General features: G+C 35.8%; 1 pseudogene; it reads left to right on the top strand.

The window, feature by feature from the left end:
- The first annotated feature begins 1,033 nt into the window (after nucleotides 1-1,033).
- On the top strand, nucleotides 1,034-9,929 carry LOC117919006 (annotated as a pseudogene).
- The last annotated feature ends 3,859 nt before the right edge of the window (nucleotides 9,930-13,788 follow it).

Here is a 13,788-nt window from a genome sequence, read left to right as displayed (position 1 = left end):
CTAATTGCAACAAGGGTATTCAGAAAGCTCTACATAAAATGACTGGCCCCCAGTAGAAAGATGATTACAAGAAGAAATCTCTCAGCTCTGTATGTAGTATACCCTACTGCTAAAGTCTAAAAAATGGGTGAAATTAATATGAAAAAGAAAAGTCTCAATCTTGGCCTGCAGCTTCATATCTTGGGTTTTCTCGGTAACCAAACAAGGCCAAGGAGAATATACCAAGAAAAATTAATGGCTGATCGGCTACATTATCTCAGTGATGTAAAGGATTTCAATGTCATTCCTCAGCGTAGAAGTCATAAATGGCTAGCTCCCATCACATTGTCGTAACTATTTAGGCTAGCTATAAGTCACACCCACATTAATTAATTTGCTAGTGACATTTTTTGTCATCATCAAAGTTTTATACTTTTATTCACAATGAGCATGACATATTAACTAAGGGTTACATTTTAACTAGCGATTCAACATCAATCAAACCTCTTTAATTAAATCTAAATAATATAATTCTAACATTAAAGTAGCTGTCTCACAATAAATGACGTTGGAATTCAAGTTCTTGGCAACTAAAGATTCATTAAAGCAGTGATTAATCTTATGAAATTATTAATGACTTCATCCAAATTAACCCAATTTGATGTTTTCTTTTTTCATGTCTTTATTGTAGGTTGGTCTACTGATCAATCATCTTTTCAAATTAACTCAAGGTTTTAATGATTCATTGGATTAATTAAAAGCAATAAATTAATTAAAATAAGAGTATGTTTGATAATATTTTTACTTTTCGAAAATGTTTTTAAAAGAATTATCTAACAAATCTTTTTTATAAAGTGTTTCGTTAATTTTTTTCTAAGGATCTTTGATTAAATTGCTCTGTACAAAAGTCCTATATATATGACTTAGCAACAGAATTCCACCATTCGTCTAGGAACCAATAAAGTCAAGACACGTGCAATAATCACAAACACACATTGGTGATTGGACCACACTGACTTCTAGTTTAGATTTTTCTTGTGTCCTGGATCCCATCACACGTTAAGTATATTCAACCGCACCTTATCCTCTTCACAACCCTAATCCCAGGGAGAGCTTTCCTTTTTCTCTTCTATATATAGCTCCACCATATCTCTGAAACCACCCAAGAACTTCAAAACCCTAGTCCTGAATACTGAAAATTAACCAGCCACCATGGCCGTTTGGACATGGACTGCACTTGCCCTAACTGCAATTATTTTCCTCATAAACATAGTGAAATACAAGCATAAGAGGCTGCCTCCTGGCCCTAGAGGGATCCCAATTTTAGGAAACATGCATACGTTAGGGTGTTAATATTCTTGATTTCCATTATCACCCAAAACACAAAACAGGATATATATGTAAAACTAAGCATTCAAATTATGCCTTCCAATGTTGTCTGAGAACATACCTGAGTCCATTGTTTTCCGGCGATGAATACAGTATGAATCTTCTAAGGTTGTGGAGGGCACCACCTCTTTCTGAATTCTCTCAGACGATGGGAGCCGAAGAGAAACGAGTCTGTTCTAATTCCAAAACTGATGTGATTGTTACCAAAATGAACAGACCCTTGACCTTTTATACCCTCCTGCCTTAGGGACCATACCCATTGGGCTTTTGGGCCTCACGAGTCTTAGGCCCATCATCTAAGGCCCGTGAAAGCGTTGAGCTCTACACATAGGTGGCCCATACTCTTGAAAAATTGATACAAAATAAATATCAATAAGTGAATAGCTTAGTCATGTATCATTGTCAAATATGTGAATCCATATCTCAACAATCTCCCACTTGGACCACATATAGTACAAAACAATATTCATGATAGTACTTTATTGAGCTCATCTTGCTATTCTAACTTAATATCCTTAAACAATCCGGTCTACTAGTTATGCTAACACAAGATCAAAGAGGCCTTCGTTAATCTTAATTATAACTAGACCCATCAATGATCACAACATTAACAAAATTAGCAACATGGATCCAGTATGGATGTGTAGCATGGAAATTACATGGAATGTGTTCTTCAATATGTCTATTTCCAATTGGTCCCACTTTATGACTAAAATTAGTCAAATTCCACTTTCAACACTTGATGCTAAACTGCTTCTGAAAGTCATCATTTCAATTCAGAGTATTCAATACAATAGTCTTTAAAAACCAAAGTCTGTATAGATAACATAACATGATATCACATCAAGAAAACAAACACAAAATCTAAATACAAACTCTCACTATATTGGCACATCATCAATGTGTACAACACCCATATGTGTGACATGCTCATGATATACTCTGGGTGGCAAACCCTTAGTGAGCGGATCCGCAATCATGGAGTTTGTGCTTATGTGTTCAATAGATACTTGAAGACTCTGAACTCTTTCTTTCACAACCAAGAACTTGATGTCAATGTGTTTGGACTTTGATGAACTTCGGTTGTTCTTAGAATACAATTCTGCAGCCTTATTATCACAATTGATTCTCAATGGTTTCTCAATCCCATCAATAATTCGCAATTGAGTGATAAAATTCCGCAACCATATCCCATGGTTTGATGCCTCGTAGCAAGCTATGAATTCTGCCTCCATGGTGGAAGAAGCAATAAGTGTTTGTTTAACACTTTTCCATGAAACTGCTCCTCCAGCCAACATGAAGACGTATCCTGAAGTGGATCTCCTACTGTCAAGACATCCTGCGAAATCGGAGTCCGAATATCCCATGATCTCCAAATGACTAGATCTACGGTATGTGAGCATATAGTCTTTAGTTCTTTGTAAATACCGCATAACCCGTTTTGCCTTTTTCTAGTGATCCATACCTGGGTTACTCAAATATCTGCCTAACATTCCAACAATGTACGCAATATCCGGACGTGTACAAACTTGTGCATACATGAGACTTCCTATTGCCGAGGCATAGGGAAACCTCTCCATATCCTTCTTCTCAAGTTCATTTTTCGGACATTGGAGCAAACTAAATTTATCGCCTTTTGCTACAGGCGTGTCTCCTGGTGCACAATTGTTCATGCCAAATCTACTCAACACTTTATCAATGTAGGCCTTTTGTGATAACCCAAGTATACCTCTTGGACGATCCCTATAGATCTGTATACCCAGCACAAAAGATGCATCACCCAAGATCTTTCATATCAAATTTACTAGATAGAAATCGCTTGGTTTCATGCAAAAGTCCCACATCACTACTTGCAAGTAGAATATCATCAACATATAGCACCAAGATGATGAATTTGCTCCCACTGAACTTGAGGTATATGCATTGATCAACGGTGTTCTCCTTAAAACCAAATGAAGTAATCACCTGATCAAACTTTCGGTACCATTGTCGGGATGCTTGCTTTAAACCATATATGGACCTTTTTAATCTGCATACAAGTTGCTTTGAATTAGTAGACTCAAAGTTCTCTGGTTGCACCATGTATATTGTTTCATCAATGTTACCATTAAGAAACGCAGTTTTAACGTCCATTTGATGTAGCTCTAAATCATAATGAACTACAAGTGCCATGATGATTCTAAAGGAGTCCTTTGACGAAACCGGTGAAAAAGTCTCCTTATAATCAATGCCTTCCTTTTGAGTGAAACCTTTTGCGACTAGGCGTGCCTTATACCTAACAATATTGCCTTTTGAATCCCGTTTGGTCTTAAAAATCCATTTACAACCAATCGGTTTTACACCTTCAGGCAACTCTACTAGGTCCCAAATACCATTGTCTTTCATTGATTTCATCTCTTCCTTCATGGCTTCTATCCACTTTTCAGAGTTAGAACTTTGTTTGACTTGACTAACTGAAATTGGATCGTCTTTCAGACCCATGTCAAACTCATGTTCTTGGAGATATACAACATAATCATCTGAAATTGTGCTTCTCCTTTCTCTAGTGGATCTCCTCAGTGGCACTTGTACTTGAGGTTCTTGAGGTTGTTGAGTTACCTCTTGATGAACTTGAATCGGTTCCATAACTTGAGCAGGAGGAATTTCAGGTGTGTCTTGAATTTCTGTTATCGACTGTACATTCTGAATAGTGTCATCAAACATAATATGACCATGTCCAGTCGTAGGAATACTAACAGATTCCTCTTCAAAGACCACCTTTCTTAATGGTTCTCTCCCACTTAACTCAACATCCTCAATGAACTTAGCATTGCCCGTTTCAAAGAAGGATCTAGATGAGGGGTCATAAAATTTGAAACCTCTCGACCTTTCAGAATACCCTACAAAGTAGCAGCTCACTGTTCTGGAGTCCAATTTCTTTTCATTTGGCTTGTAAGGCCTAGCTTCAGCTGGACAACCCCAAACATGCAAGTGTCTAATACTAGGTTTCTTGCTAATCCATAACTCATATGGGGTTTTGGCTACTGCTTTGCTTGGTACTCTATTCAAAATGTAAACTGCAGTTTTGATAGCTTCGCCCCAAAGTGATTCTGGTAAGGTAGAATGACTAATCATACTTCTTACCATATCCTTAAGAGTACGGTTTCGCCTCTCTGCTACACCATTTTGGCTTGGAGTCCCTGGCATGGTGTATTGAGGAACGATACCACACTCCATCAAATATTTGGCGAATGGCCCTGGACGTTGTTCACCTGATCCGTCATATCTACCATAGTATTCACCTCCACGGTCAGATCTGATGGCCTTTATTTTCTTGCTTAGTTGGTTCTCAACTTCAGCTTTGAAATTCTTGAACACATCCAATGACTGAGATTTCTCATGAATCAAATAAAGATAGCCATAACGCGAGTAATCGTCAATGAAAGTGATAAAATATTGTTGTCCATTCCAAGAAGCTGTAGGGAATGGACCACAAATGTCCGTATGTATCAATTCCAAGACGTCACTACACCTATTGGCATCTTTTTTCCTCATATTTGTTTGTTTACCTTTAATGCACTCTATACAGACTTGAAAGTCTGAGAAATCAAGTGGATCAAGAATTCTTCTGACACAAGCCTTTGAATCCGTTGATTTGAGATGTGACCCAAACGCCTGTGCCATAACATTGATGAATTCTCTTTTATTAATTTTCGCTTAATGCCGTAATTACTTGAATGCAAGGTTTCATTTCCATTAGTGGCCTTTATGTTTAATTTGTATAATTTGTCTGTTAGACTACCTGTACCAATAACCTTTGAATGTAGATAAAGACTAACCATTCCATTTCCAAATGAACAACAATATCCAAATTTGTCCAAACATGAAATAGAAATTAAATTCCGTCTAAATGACGGTACTACAAAAGTCTCTTCCAAATCCAAAGTACATCCAGAGTCTAACTGTAATCTGAAAAGACCAATAGCCTTGACTGCAACCTTGTTGTCATTTCCCACATAGATGTATCTTTCACCATCAGTTGGCATTCGGCTCCTTAGGCAACCCTGCATAGTGACACTTATGTGAGTAGTTGCACCCGTATCTATCCACCAAGTGTCAGTAGGCACTACAACTAAATTAATTTCTGAACAAACAAAGTTGAGAAGTGTACCTTTCTTTTCACGCCAAGCAGCGTATTTGGTACATGTCTTCTTCATATGACCAGCCTTTTTGCAAAAGAAACAAGTGATTTCCTTATCTTGTTTCTTCTGCACCTTCTGCTTTGATGTCTCAGAAACTACAATTTGTTTTCCTTTATTGTCCCTCTTTCTTTTCTTATTGGCACCAAATCCGTGAGATGTGGAAGCCAAGTGAGCACTTTCTATCTTCTCTTGTTTCAATCTCTCTTCCTCTTGTACACATTGAGCAATAAGCTCATTCAAAGTCCATTTCTCCTTTTGAGTATTGTAACTGATTTTGAATGGACTGAATTGTGTAGGCAGATAGATCAAGACCAAGTGCACGAGTATGTCTTCCGACAACTCTAACTTTAGTGCCTTGAGTCTAGTCACAAGATTAGACATTTCCATAATGTACTCCCTTATATTCTCTTTCCCTTTATACCGCATAGAGACAAGCTTACTAAGAATAGTGCTTGTCTCAACCTTTTCGTTTGCAGCGAATCGGTTTGCTATCTGGTCCAAGAATGCCTTGGCTTGGGTTTCCTCAGGTATTGCACCCCTTATAGCTTCTGGAATTGAGTGCTTCATAATCATTAGACTCATGCGATTGGATCGCTCCCATTTTTCCATAGCAGACCTTTGCTCAGCAGTGCTGGCACTAGTAAGATCTGAAGGGCGATCCACTCTTAATGCATAGTCTAAATCCATGCACCCGAGCACAATTATAACGTGCTCCTTCCATTTCTTGAACTTTGTACCATTAAGCACAGGAATGTTATTGACATTTGCAGATATAGAAGATGCTGAAATAACAATGAAACTCACAATCAGTCATATAAGCATCACACATACATGAATAAATAAAAATTTAACATATATATGCATGTGGACATATAACAAGATACCTAGCACAAACATCAATATTTAGTCTTTGGACAAAAATATCAATTTGTAAATAGCATTTTGTTCAATATTAATCCATAAATATTGACAATAAAACCAAAAATAATATGTTTGTCTTTGGACTAACATATCGAATGTAAGATAAACCTTATATGTCATATATTCATGATTACTTTATTTATTATTATATAAAAAATAATCCTCATTTGGGTTGATTATTTTATACAATAATAACATGCTTACACATTTCAAAATAAATAAAATTACGTAATACAAGTTACTTTGGCAACAAATATACATAATTCATTTATTTTAAAATATTAAACATAAATATAGCAAGCAATAATTCAATAAAAAATTATGCACAAACCCATTTTATGCATGATTCATAAAACATTGAATGATATCTAATTATTTCACATGCAGCACATACATATAAATTTCCCAACGCACAAAAAAAAAAAAAAAAAAAAATAGAGGAATATAGACTCTCTCAAAGTATTCCATCTTCATTATGGCATAATTTTAAAAGCATATACATATAATTTTTTTTTTTTTTTTTAAACATGGAATTTCAAACACTGTAAAAGTGATTATTATTGCATCAAACTGACAGCGGCATCGGAGCCATCTACGAACGACGCCGGCGGCTTGCCGCCGGTGGCGAAATGCCATCAGACTACACCTGGACGACGTTTGAATGTCGCGTGGGACTGTGCCTGAATGGTGCCTGTAACAGACGCCTTAATGGCGTCTGAAACGGACGCCTTAATGGCGCCTAAAACGGACGCCATCAGCCCCTCCAATCGCGCCTGAAAATGGCGCTTCAGTGCCACCAAAAAAGGCATTTTACTATGGGATGCCGGCAGCGGCGTCATCAGTGGCGCCATCAGCGGAAAAATGTCGTAACGACGTTACTGAGAAGCCTACAACAGCGCCCTAATTTTGGCGCTCCTCATTGGCTCTTGGACGGCATTTGGAACAACATCACAATCATTTTCTATCGCCTGAACGGCGTTCTTGACTGGAGAATGACGCCAAACCGGCGTCTCAATCCTCCTTCAGCCGGCATCGTGGCAACGTCGGGCTGACAACGCCAGCAGCAGCGTCTCAACGGCATCAAAACGACGCAAAGAACGCCGGCAAAATGAACAGCGCCGGAATGGCGCTATTCTGATTCCTAATGACGCGTTGTAGCGCCCCAGCGCTATTCCCACTGCCTGAAACAACGCCTAAAAAAAAACGTCTTTTGCTTTGGGTCTGATGTTTGTGTTTTAAAGAGTGTTTTAGTGAAAATGGGAGGCTCTGATACCAATTGTTAATATTCTTGATTTCCATTATCACCCAAAACACAAAACAGGATATATATGTAAAACTAAGCATTCAAATTATGCCTTCCAATGTTGTCTGAGAACATACCTGAGTCCATTGTTTTCCGACGATGAATACAGTATGGATCTTCTAAGGCTGTGGAGGGCACCACCTCTTTCTGAATTCTCTCAGACGATGGGAGCCGAAGAGAAACAGGTCTATTCTAATTCCAAAACTAATGTGATTGTTACCAAAATGAACAGACCCTTGACCTTTTATACCCTCCTGCCTTAGGGACCATACCCATTGGGCTTTTGGGCCTCACGAGTCTTAGGCCCATCATCTAAGGCCCGTGAAAGCGTTGGGCTCTACACATAGGTGGCCCATACTCTTGAAAAACTGATACAAAATAAATATCAATAAGTGAATAGCTTAGTCATGTATCATTGTCAAATATGTGAGTCCATATCTCAACATAGGGAGCTTGCCTCACCGAGCTCTTCAAGCTCTAGCCAAAAAGTATGGCCCCATAATGCACATGCGGTTAGGCTTTGTGCCCGCCATTTGTTGTTTCTTCCCTTCAGGCTGCCGAGCAGTTCCTGAAGGCACATGACCTTGTTTTCGCTAATAGGCCACCCCATGAGTGTTCAAGGCACATTTTATATGATGGAAAGGGCATATCGTTTTCGGAGTATGGCCCTTATTGGCGCAGCATGCGCAAGCTGTGCACCTTGGAGTTGCTCAACAGCCATAAGATTAACTCCTTCAAGCCTATGAGAAGAGGGAAGAGGTTGACCTGTTGATCAAGTCTTTTGAGGAAGCTGCGCGAGCTGGTGCTGCAGTTGATGTCAGTGCCAAGGTTGCGTTGCTGAGTGCAGACATGAGTTGTAGGATGGTATTTGGGAAGAAGTACATGGACAAGGATCTTGATGAAAGGGGATTCAAGGCTATGTTTCAAGAGGTAATGCAGTTGGTTGCTACTCCTAATATTGGTGATTACATTCCTTGCCTTCTGGGGCTTGACCTTCAGGGTCTGACACGGCGGACAAAGGCAACGGGTAAGGTGTTTGATGACTTCTTTGAGAAGATCATTGATGAGCATATTCACAATCCTAAGGAGGAAGGACAGACAAAGGACTTGGTCGATGTGATGCTGGGCTTAATGGGATCTGAAGGAACTGGATACAATATCGAACGGGCTAGCATCAAAGCCATATCTTTCGTAAGCATGTTTACATTAAATTACGATTGTTTTAAACATGAAGCTGCAGAAAACTTAATTCCCATGTAATAACAGGAATATGCTGGCAGGCTCCATGGAGACTACATCATCCTCCATCGATTGGGCAGTTGCAGAGCTCATCAGGCATCCCCGAGTAATGAAGAAAGTCCAAAGTGAGTTGGAAAAAGTGGTGGGCATGGAGAGGATGGTGGATGAATCAGACTTGGAGAGCTTGGAGTACTTGAACATGGTTGTGAAGGAGACCTTGAGGCTCTACCCAGCGGGGCCATTGTTGGTCCCTCATGAGTCCATGGAAGACTGCACAGTCAACGGCTTCCACATACCCCAAAAGTCCCGCATCATAGTGAATGCATGGGCGATAGGGCGGGACCCTGATTCATGGACTAATACAGACGAGTTCCTCCCTGAGAGATTTATCGAAGGCGATATAGATTTTCGGGGAAAGCACTTCCAGTATATCCCATTTGGGTCCGGTAGAAGAGGGTGCCCTGGGATGCAATTAGGCATCACTGTGGTTCGATTCGTGGTGGCACAACTTGTGCATTGCTTTGATTGGGAACTTCCAGATGGGATGTTGCCTAGTGAGTTGGACATGACTGAGGAGTTTGGCCTCGCAATACCAAGAGCCAAGCATCTAGTGGCTATTCCTACTTATCGCCTTCGCCAATAATAAATTCTCTGTATCATTATCAACTGAGTTCATCCGATGTTGGATGCCAAATATTAATAACAGCCCTTTACATTTTATGTAAAGCTACAGTATATATCACGTTCAGTTTCAGAAGAACATGACATTTGGGCTGTGATAATAATCGTTTAATCGTATGAAAACCTGAAACTTGATCAAGATCGATCATATTCATAAGAACATAGATTAATGTAGGGCTGGAATGGACCTAACTCTACATATACTGCAGCAGGACATCAGCTTCAGATAAATTGTAGTCAGATAGCTCTAATACGTGGTAAATAACTTTCCGTATTCATTATATTAATGCACTATCGTTTGAGAGTACTCAACAATGTATAAATTAAATGAATTTTAATCTGAGTTACATGCTGTCATTTCTTTATTTATTTTGTAGTAACACCAACCTGAATTGAGAATATCAAAATGATAAGGATTGTGATATCTCAGGTTGGAAGGAAAAAGTTTATAAAGTTATATATAAGCATCAACTTTTATATATTAATCATATAAATATGTTTTAAAGTTGTGAAAACAGACAATATCTATTGCAAAAGATAGTTGTTTATTTGAATGATATAAAAATCCAACAGTGATATCTCTAATTTGGTCTCACAATCTTATAATTAAGATGAAATAAGGATAATTATGAGGATGTTATATTTATATAAGAAGTGATTGTGATATCTCACATTGAATTATGTAAATCAATATTATATCTATATAAGAGGTGATTTTTATATTCCACATCTGATTTCTATTAACTGTGTAAACCAATGTTTTCAGAATCGGATCGATATTGAACCAAAAAAGTTATCAATTCACAGTTCATTAGTCGGATCGGTAGTCGAACCACGGTTGAACTAGTAATGTCATAAATATATATATTTTATATTTTATTAAAAATTAAAATATTTAAAATATATAATTAAAAATTAAATAATATTTATAATATATAATTAAAAATTAAATAATATTTATAATATTATTTATTCATTTTTATATAAATGTATTAATGGTTTAAATTTATTAAACAAAATATATACAATATTTAAATATGAAAATATATTCAAAATGGAAAGAAAAAAAAGTCGTATTTAAATATGAAAACAAATTGAAAATAAAAATAAATATGTGATTTATATATATAATATATATATATATATATATATATATATATATATATATATATATATATATATATATATATATATTATTTTTGAAATAGCTTATGTAGTTGTTTTATGTTAAATATATTAACACAAACAAGGATGGAACATAGTGGAGTAGTTATATTCATAGAGCTTGGGGTCTGTGATTCAAATATAAGTTCATTTTTGCTTTTAACCCTTTACGTTATCCCATATCGGAAGTAAGAGGAAAAATAAAGTGTTTTATAAACTTCTTCCCCACTTTTTTAAAAAAATATCGGTCCAATTGATAGCCAGTCAAAAGTCATACGATGTAGCATACTTACCACATTTTGTGATACTTACCTCTTCCCAACTAACCTAAGCTGGGCGGTCAAGCCAAGTGGTTGTTGGGCCTTATTGCACAGCCTTCGGTTAAGGCCCATTTTGTAAGATATAAGATGGGTGTGGTCATTTAATATTGGGCTGTGGAAAGAATATCACCCATTTTGTCAAAAAAAAAAAGGGTAGGCAATTAATGTTGGACCGTGAGGGAGTGGCCCACTTAGTAAAAAAAAACCGGTCCAATTGATAGTCAGTCAAAGGTCACCGGCTAGCATACTTACCACATTTTGTAATGGGGTGGATTAATAGTCCTAATCATCTATACTAGGAAAAATAGTAAAAAATAAAAATAAATGGAATTTGGATTCCCCTGCTAGTATTTAGCTTAATCTACGGATAAAAGATTTTGATGATTATTTGCTTAATAATTTCAAGTGTTAAGTTATTTGCCTTATTAATATTTTATTTTTTAATTAAATATTAAAAAGTGAAAGAAAAATCAATATTTTTTTAATATTAAAAAAATTAAATATTTTGATTTTTTCTATTTAATAAAAAATTTAAGAAATAAATAATAAATTCATAAAAAGTAAAAAAAAAAAAAAAAACAATTTAAAATCTAGATGAAAGTTGCTTTCAACAAAAAAATTAAAAAGACAAACATCACCTAAGAACTATAATATTAAAAAATGCTAATGAATTTTAAGGTATCAATTAAACTAAATATTCGAATTATTGAATAAATATAATGAGATTTAAATTATTGAATAAAGGTATAAACTAATAAAATAAAATAAAATATCTATACAATGACAACTAATTGACAGTGACTTTTTAATAATTATATATATATGGATGATTATTGTGAATTCAGGATGACAAAATCGTCACTAATCAAATGTGGGTGTGCCTTAAATGAATTGTTATGACAACTAATTGACGGTGAGTTTTTAATTATATATATATATATATATATATGTGGATAACCATTGTGAATTCAAGATGACAAAAACGTCACTAACCAAATGTGGGTTGTCAGATTTATACTACCAAAGAAAATTATAAGGGGACTGAAGCCAGCCATTGATGACTTCTAGGCTGAGAATGATAGTGAAAGCTTTTATATATATATATATGGATAATCATTGTGAATTCAAGATGACAAAAACGTCACTAACCAAATGTGGGTTGTCAGATTTATACTACCAGAGAAAATTAGAAGGGGACTGAAGCCAGCCATTGATGACTTCTAGGCTGAGAATGATAGTGAAATCTTTTACATCACTGAGATAGTTTATGCGGACAGGAGCCAGCCATTGATGACTTCCAGGCTGAGAATGATAGTGAAATCTTTTACATCACTGAGATAGTTTATGCGGACCGGAGCCAGCCATTGATGACTTCTAGGCTGAGAATGATTGTGAAATCTTTTACATCACTGAGATAGTTTATGCAGACCGGAGCCAGCCATTGATGACTTCTAGGCTAAGGAATGATTGTGAAATCTTTTACATCACTGAGATGGTTTATGTAGCTCAGCCATTAGCTTGCTCAATCTTGATAATTTCTCCTTGGTCGTGTTTGGTTACCGAGAAATACCAAGAAATGAAGCTGCAGGCCGAGCTTGAGACTTCTGTTTCATGATTCAGTCCTTAATTAGCAGCCACTGAGGCTTTATTTGTTCTATCATAAATGCTTTAACCAGTAGTTTTTGCCATGTGTGAATAAAAAATAATTTTTAAAAGAAATTTTAGTAAGCGTTAATTAATCAAATTTTTATGTTAAAATCTTAAATACAGTGATAGGCAAGGATGAGCAAAAAAGGTTCACCTTTGAATTAATCATCTTATTAATGAAATTAATTACTCTTATTGAATTTAAAAGCACTTAAAATCTATTTACAATTGATTTTAAGAAGACTCAAAGCGTAATTGATTTTGAGAAGACTCAGAGCGTTTCCTAATAATTAAAAGTACTTTTAATTACTTATAAAAATTATACGCTTAACAAACTTTTAAAAATTAGGTAATCAGTTAAAATGATTATTTGAGAATTACTTGATAAGTAATTACTTCTTTTAAAAATCACTTCATAAAAAAAATTAAAAAAAAAATGGAATCTGATCATCAGTTCTCTAGTACCTTACTGCTAATTAAATGCTGAAAATAAAGGTACATAAAACAGAAGGGTCACAATCTGCTTTGATCTTCATCTCAATGTATTTCTCAGTAACACAACAATGCCCACAGAAGGTAATGTTAGAAGAAACAAGCTCTCACTGTAGTTCAAGGAGGTTAGTTCTGAGTTTACAATTTTTGCTACTTTCTATATCAGGAATTGTTAAATATGCCTGTAACCTGAATGTCATGGTCAGTCTCAGAAGAACATGACGTTTGAGATCAAAACGATTTCTCCTGCTAGTACTTAGCTTAATCTACGGATAAAAGATTTTGATGATTATCTGTGTTGGAAGTCAAGACAAATCTCTTAGCTAAGCTCTAAATATATAGAACTTAAAATTAAATACTGCTTAATATTTTCAAGTGTTAAGTTGTTTGCCTTTTTTATATTTTATTTTTTAATTAAATATTAAAAAGTGAAAGAAAAATCAATATATATTTTTTAATATTAAAAAAATTA

The sequence above is a fragment of the Vitis riparia genome, chromosome 7, assembly GCF_004353265.1.
Source record: "Vitis riparia cultivar Riparia Gloire de Montpellier isolate 1030 chromosome 7, EGFV_Vit.rip_1.0, whole genome shotgun sequence".
NCBI lineage: Eukaryota > Viridiplantae > Streptophyta > Magnoliopsida > Vitales > Vitaceae > Vitis > Vitis riparia.
The sequence above is the reverse complement of the archived record's forward strand: the minus strand, read 5'-3'. Positions and strand labels throughout refer to the sequence as shown.